The sequence below is a fragment of the Zingiber officinale genome, chromosome 7B (assembly GCF_018446385.1).
Source record: "Zingiber officinale cultivar Zhangliang chromosome 7B, Zo_v1.1, whole genome shotgun sequence".
Classification (NCBI taxonomy): domain Eukaryota; kingdom Viridiplantae; phylum Streptophyta; class Magnoliopsida; order Zingiberales; family Zingiberaceae; genus Zingiber; species Zingiber officinale.
Genome location: NC_055999.1, coordinates 36,152,922 through 36,160,568, shown reverse-complemented (window position 1 = coordinate 36,160,568; position 7,647 = coordinate 36,152,922).

Here is a 7,647-nt window from a genome sequence, read left to right as displayed (position 1 = left end):
TTTTGTTGCCATAATAAAAAAGGGGAGATTGTTGGTGCGGGAAGTATCCGACGATCAAACCTAAGTTTTGATAATGGCAAAAGGATTCAAAGTTATGATTTCTTGTTATCTAATGTGCTTAAATAAGATTGTAGGAAAGTCCTAACTGCGGTTAGGCAGGTGAAAAACCCTAGGGGGTGGTAACCCTAGGTCCTAGGGGTGGTAACCCTAGGTGGTAGAAAACCCTAGGGCGCGGTAACCCTAGGTCTTAGGGGTGGTAACTCTAGGTGGAGAAAAATCCTAGGGGACGGTAACCCTAGGTCCTAGGGGGTGGTAACCCTAGGCAGAAAGTCCAGTCAGTCTGGAGGACCTGACTGACATCAGGTAACTCTCTTGAGTGGAGTAGATGAGGGCGCACTCCCCGTAGAGGGAATAGTAGGTGTCGGGTCGACCTAGAGTTTCCGGTCAGAAATCTGAAGTCAGACCCGGACAGTCTGATGACTATTAATTACTTGATTTATCATATTTATATCTGTTCTAACTTTGTCTTGCAGGGTATGTTGTTATTTTGGGACTAACGTGTCTTGCAGGTACGAAAGGAACAAGCTAAGCCTCGGATGAACAGTGTCTGAGGCGCCTCCATGGAGCTTGGAGGTACCTCGGGTGCAAAGATGGAGCTGGCTGTGAAGTAGTGTTGGAGGCGCCTCAGATGAACTTGGAGGTGCCTTGGACCAAGGCTTGAAGGCGCCTTGAAGAGGCTTGGAGGCACCTTAAAGTAGATAAGTGCGACCAGTTCTGTGCTGATCCACGCGTGTGACTAGGGCAGCCTGGAGGCACCTCGGACGTGCTTAGAGGCGCCTTCAGCAGTGTATAAAAGGGGTTGTGGAGGTAGCACTCAGACAATCAATCCTCTAGAGTTCTTTCTCCTGTGTGCTGCTAACAAGACGATTCGGCTGAGCTACGGCAAGACCCCGACGACTCGAAGCTTCAAGATAGTGATTTTCATCGTCAGTATAATTTGTATTCCAGTTTTAATATTATATTTAAAAGTTGTACTCTCATTTACGATATTGTAGTTGTTGCCCATCGAAAGTGATCAACGATCGCGGGCCTTGGAGTAGGAGTCGCCACAGGCTCCGAACCAAGTAAATCACTTGTGTTCGCTTATTGATTGTTTTATTTATGTTGCGTTACTTGCATTCTTTACGAAACTGAAACGAGTGAAAGCCACGAGCGCTATTCACCCCCCCCTTAGCACTTTCGATCCAACAGGTCATAGAGGACCAGACACTTGACACTAGTGGAAGTCCAAGTGAGTTATGGAGAACCAGACATTTGGCAGGAGATGAAAAGTCTAAGTGGGTCAAAGGTTGATCAGACACTTTTAAAGAAGCCCTAGCAGGTCAAGGTTGACTGGCTACTAAACAATGGGAAGTCTTAATGAGTCTCGATTGAGAGCTTTTTGGTGGAGCATAAAAGGTGCTGGAATTGATTAGGGCAATCAATTAAGCAATGCCAATTGATTAGGCAATGTTCGATCCATGAACAGAAACTTTCTAAATCGATTGGTCCAATCAATTCACCATTACCAATCAATTGGCCTGATCGATTAGGAGGTTATTTTTCACGAAGCATTGTAGGCTGCTGAACTAATTAGCCTAATCGATTCAACAAGGGTTAATCAATTTGGTTAATCGATTGAAGGGGTTTCGTGAAGAAAAAAAAGCTTCTAAATCGATTGGAGTAATCGATTAGAAGCTACCAATCGATTGGTATGACTCACCAATTGATTGATCTGACAAAAAAGAGTTGTTCTATAAATTTTGAACGATTGATCTAACATGACAATCGATTGGGAGTAAGGTTAATCAATTGGAGGCATTTTCTAGCCCAAAAGGAACCCTAGAAAAAGGGGAGTTCATGGACATTTGAAAACGTCAGTTCTTGGGCGTTTGGGAGACAAGTGTTGCTACATTTTCTACCACCAAGAGGCAATCCAAAGTAAGAAAAGAGCAAGCAAAGTAAGGTTCATGTTCTAATGTTATTTTTTGATTTCCTTTGTAATCTTGTTTGTGCTTCTTGTTTATATTCTCGCATTCGAGTTTGCATGATGCTTCTTCACCTCCGGAAAGTTTCTGAGAAGGAGACATTCATAGTGGAGTTGTGAGTGTCAGGAGTTGACCAGATTAGTCACCTCAAGTAGATGAATATCAAGTAAAATCCAAGTGTTAAATTATGAAGTCTTCGCTTCAAGTTTTTCACTGCTATTTAAAATTGAAGAAGTGAAGTGAGCTATTCATCATCCTCTAGCTCATACATGTTCTAACTGTTGGATCGTGGAAGTGAGAGAGGAGGGGGGGGGGAGTAAATCTTGTTCATTATGAAATCTTTTCTTTTGTGTTTCACAAAATTAAATCAAAGTGTAGTGAAAATAAAAACAATAGACACAGAGACACGTTTGGTTTACTTGGTTCATAGCCCAGCCAACTACTACTCCAAGACCGACGATCCTTGATTACTTCCAATGGAAAATCTAATATAGTTCTTCCAAAGGAAGCAGTTTCATACAATTATGAATACAATGGAATTATGCAAGTATAATTAAGCAAGATTATCAACAACAATAGATATGAAGATTGAGTGTAGTTGTTGGAGAGCTTTTCAGAATGTAGGTACTTGCGCTTGCACGAAGAGTAACAACAGGAGTAGAATGGATTGAAGGTTAGAGAGTTGTTCTTGGCTCAGTGCTTGAGGCCTTCTTTTATAGGCATTAATGGGTCGATTGAAAAATAGTTCGGTCGACCGAACCTATTAGTTGACTGAACCTCCTATCGGTCGACTAAATTCATCATCCTTCCTTGTTTGCCATGATTCGATCCGTTTGATCTCATGATTTTCCATGTTTGATCGACTGATCAAGCTCATCACCATTCCAATGAGGCTTCAATCTGATCATCTGTTATTTCCAATTATGGTTCGATTGATTGATACTACTTATTGGTCGATCGATCCTGCTATTTACCAAGTTTGCGAGTTCTGAGTTGTTCTACCATTTCTGTCTGATCAGTCGACTGAACTTATGGTTCGGTCGACCGAACATTGGTCAACCTAGAATTGTGTTTTATCTACAAAACAGAGTTAACACAGATATATAATAATAGTGATCCAGTAAAATAGAGTTAGACAGATATATCAATGTATAAGTAAGACAGTACAAACTGTCCTGATCTCAACTTAGAAACCTCCATTAGTTTCTTTGATTATATCAGCACCTAAGGATTATACCTTACTGGGACACGACCTCACTACACTATCTCCAGTAGCTTACTTCAACTCACATGCCAACCATTGGGTCCTCTAGACTTGTTTGGACATAACCACTCAACATCGGATTGGCCGCTAGGGCTTCCACTTGACTCAATATCAAATCCTCCAGACTTATCGAGTCCACCTGCCAGATGTCAGGTCTACTTGACCCATCTAGACTTTCTGTCTGGTTCCATAATCTGCTGAGATTTTCATTGCCTAGTATTAGGTCCAGCTGACCTACTAAGGCTTTACGAATTAAGCATCCTGCACACTAAATTAATTTATCAGATAATAACAAGACTTAACTTGAACCTTTGAAACATGAAAACATAGGTTTGATTATGGTTCTCTCTGCACCGATGATCTCTCCCTTTTTGATATTTGAGTTAAAAACATAATAATAAAAATATGATAGTTAACTTTCTCCCCCTTAAGATAAACTCTCCTGAATTTAACATCCCTCCTCCTTTGACACATATCAAAAAATAGGATCATAGTAATAAGCAGCAATTTTTGAAAAATTTCAAGGTAAAAACTAAGGTTTGAGTTTCTAAGATAAAATATGAAAATCTTTTTAAAATTTGAACTATTTTTTTTCTAAACTAAAATGAATTTTGAAAATATGCGTATGCCAACTTTGATAGTTAAGTTAGAAAATTCATGAGTTAGAATTATTTTTGAAAATTTTTCTAAGGAAAATTTTGAAGACTCAATAATTTTAAAAAATTTTCAAAAGAGAAGTTTTTTGAAATAAGTTCTGAAAACTCATTCGATAAGTGTATAATTTTGAAAGTATATTCTTAGATTTTTAAATTTCAAACAAAAATTAGTGAATGAAAATAAAATTTAAAAATTGTATAAGATAAATATGTTCACAAATTTTTGAAGATAATGTAAATTTTAAAAATAAGTGTATGATTAGTTTCCAAAAATAAAGGAAGGTTTTGAATTTAGAAAATTTTTGAAAAAATAGATTTTGAAATTTATAATAAGTTTTGAAATTTCTAAGGAAAAATTTGAAATAGATTTTGGAAAAGTTTGAAATTTCTAAAATAAGTTTTGAAGAATAGTTTTTAAAATGTATAAAATTCTTCCAAAACTTGAGGTTAATACTCCCCCTTAATTCAAAATATCTTAAAGTCCAAGCATGCACAGGGGAAACATTTAGAAAAGATTCTTATTCTGAAACGTATAACTTTAGGTTTTAGTTGTTTATCACAAGATATCAACTTCTTTGACTAAAGTTAGTTAAGTTGAGTGTTTCAATTCCAGTTTAGTTTTGACTAAGTAAGATTACTCAACTTGATCAATGTATATTTAAAGTCTGGATTTATATCGATGTACTGATAAAAGCATCTAAAATCTAGGCTAAGGTCTAAGCATCTCACCTCATTCTATGTTTCATAATACACAAACAAGGAATTCTAGTGTACTTGTGAGATGCTGGTTCCTAAAGCTATCAGATCATGTTTTTTACGGTATTACCTAGACTAATTCCAACTTGATATGTTTGAAAACCTAAGTTTTACAAATCATAGATATAAAATCAAAAATAAGTTTTTGAAAACTCTCAGTGAAAAAATGACACAAAAATAAATATCTATTCTACAAAGCACATATCTAATTGCCATCTTAAACCACTGAATTATGATTCAAGTAAAGGTTTTGTAAATATGTCTGCTAAGTTTAACTTAGATTCAATGTAGTTAATTTCAATATTTTCTTTTGTAACATGATCTCTAACAAAATGATGTTTAACTTCTACGTGTTTTATTTTAGAGTGATGTACTTGTTTTTTAGTAAGATTTATTGAACTTAATTATAAACGAATGTTTTAACATTTTTATAGTCTAACATAAAATCTTTTAAGGTATTGGACATCCACAATAGTTGGGCAATACATTCTCCCTTGGCTATGTATTTAGCTTTAGTGGCTGATAGTGTAACACAATGTTGCTTTATACTAAATCAACTTACTAATGAGGATCCTAGTAATTGACAATCTTCACTTGTATTTTTTCTATCTATCTTACATCAAACATAGTCTGAGTCAGAATAACCAACTAACTCAAAGCTTACAGTTCTAGGATATCACATTCTTACATTAATTGTTCCTTTTAGATAGCTAAAAATTCTTTTAACATGTGTTAAGTGAGAATCTTTAGCATAAATTTGGTATCTAACACATATACTTACTGCAAATAATATATTAGGTCTACTTACAGTTAAGTACAATAAACTACCTAACACACTTCTATAATACTTTAGATTTATGAGCTTACTATTTTGATCATTATCTAATATTATGTTTGTTGCCATAGCAGTTTTTAATTCTTTTATGTTTTCCATTCCAAATTTCTTAAGTAGTTTTTTTGTATATTTAGTTTGGTGTACATAGGGCTGTAAACAAGTTGAGCTAAGTCGAGCTTTGAGGTGTTCAAGCTGTTGGTGCGGGAAGCATCCGACGATCGAACCTAAGTTTTGATAATGGCAAAGGATTCAAAGTTAAGGTGCTTTGTTTTCTGACAGCTTTTGCTGAGTGTTTCAGGAAAGTCCTAACTGCGGTTAGGCAAGGTAAAACCCTAGGGGGTGGTAACCCTAGGTCATAGGGGGTGGTAACCCTATGCGGAAAGCCTTGGCAGGTCGATGGCTTCAGGCAAAAGTCCTAGGGGGTGGTAACCCTAGGTGGAAAGTCCTGGTGTCGCGAACCAGGTGAAAGTCTGAACTGGCCGGTGAAGCGGATGTTCAGCAGAAAGTCCGGGAGTATCGAGTGCCGAGCAAAAGTCCAGTCGATCTGGAGGATCGTACTGGCAACAGGTAAAATCTCCTGAGAGGAGTAGGTGAGGACGCGTTCCCCGCAGAAGGAACAGTAGGCGTCGGGTCGACCTGAAGTCAGACCCGGACAGTCCGGAGACTGTCATAATTTCATATTCATACTATTATTTTGTGTTAACTTTGTGTTGCAGGTATCTTTGGATTAACATACTTGCAGGTACCAAAAACACAAAGAAGGACTCGGATGAACAGTGTCCGAGGCGCCTCCATGGAGCTTGGAGGCGCCTCGGGTGCGAGCCAGGAAAAGGCCAGCGCAGCAGACTGGAGGCGCCTTGAATGGAGATCAAGGCACCTTGGACCGGAGGTTGAAGGCGCCTTGGATAGGCTGAAGGCGCCTTGAACCAGATAGAGTTCGACCAGGTCAGTGCTGATCCACGCGGGTGACTCGGCTCGTTCAAGGCGCCTTAATGAACAGTATAAGGCGCCTTGAACCCCCTTTATAAGGGGTCTCGACCAGCAGCTTCAAACATCTTCTTCCAAGTGACTCAAGTGCTACGTGCTGCTCCAAACGACGTTCCGAAGTGCTGCTACTTGTGCCCGACGACCAGGAGCTCCGAATCTTCATTTCTTTGTTGTTGGTATAATTAATTACTGTCGTTTATTGTACTTCAACTTGTAATCGTTTATCGAGCTTATAGTTGTTGCCCACCGGAAGCGATCAAGGATCGCGGGCCTTCGAGTAGGAGTCGCCTTAGGCTCCGAACGAAGTAAACGACCGTGTCTCTGTGTTTGTGTTTATTTACATTTTCCGCTGCTTTAATTACTCTACGAACGTTTTACGATTCCGATAATCGAACGAAATAGCCACGAGCGCTATTCACCCCCCCTCTAGCGTGGTTTCGATCCAACACAAGCTTGTTTGATAAGATAACCGAACTAAGCTTAAAATGAACCAAGCTTTTGAAATGAGTGTTCAAGCTTGGCTTGGTTTATTTTTTATGAGCTTGAGCTTGTTTGAAGCTTGGCTTGAGCTTGGTTCGTTTAGATGTTATCAAGCTCTCAATTCAAGCTTGAGCTTGGTTCGAGCTTGGTTTGAGCTTGGTTTGAGCTTGGTTTGTTTAGATGTTATTAAGCTCTCAATTCAAGCTTGTTTGATTGTTTGATTATTTGAAACTTTTAATTATTTGATTGGTTATTAAGATTAATAATTTAAATTTATTTATTTTATTTTATTTTATTATTTATTTAACATATTGAAAAGAGTTTTATTAATAAATATGGTTCGTGAACATTGTTCACGAATGTTGTTCATGAATATTGTTCACAAACGTTGTTCATGAATGTTAACGAGCTGAACACATATGTGTTCAAACTTGTTTGTTTGGCTTAACAAGCTGTTCAAGCTTGTTTGTTTAATTAATTTTATGTATATTGAACGAACATAAACAAGCTCTTATCAAGCCGAACACCAAGCTTGTTCATGAACGCTTGGTTCATTTACAGCCCTAGGTGTATATAGTTTCCTTCTCTAGGTTGTTTTATTTGTAACCCTAAGAAAAAATTTAAATTCCCTACTAGACTCAT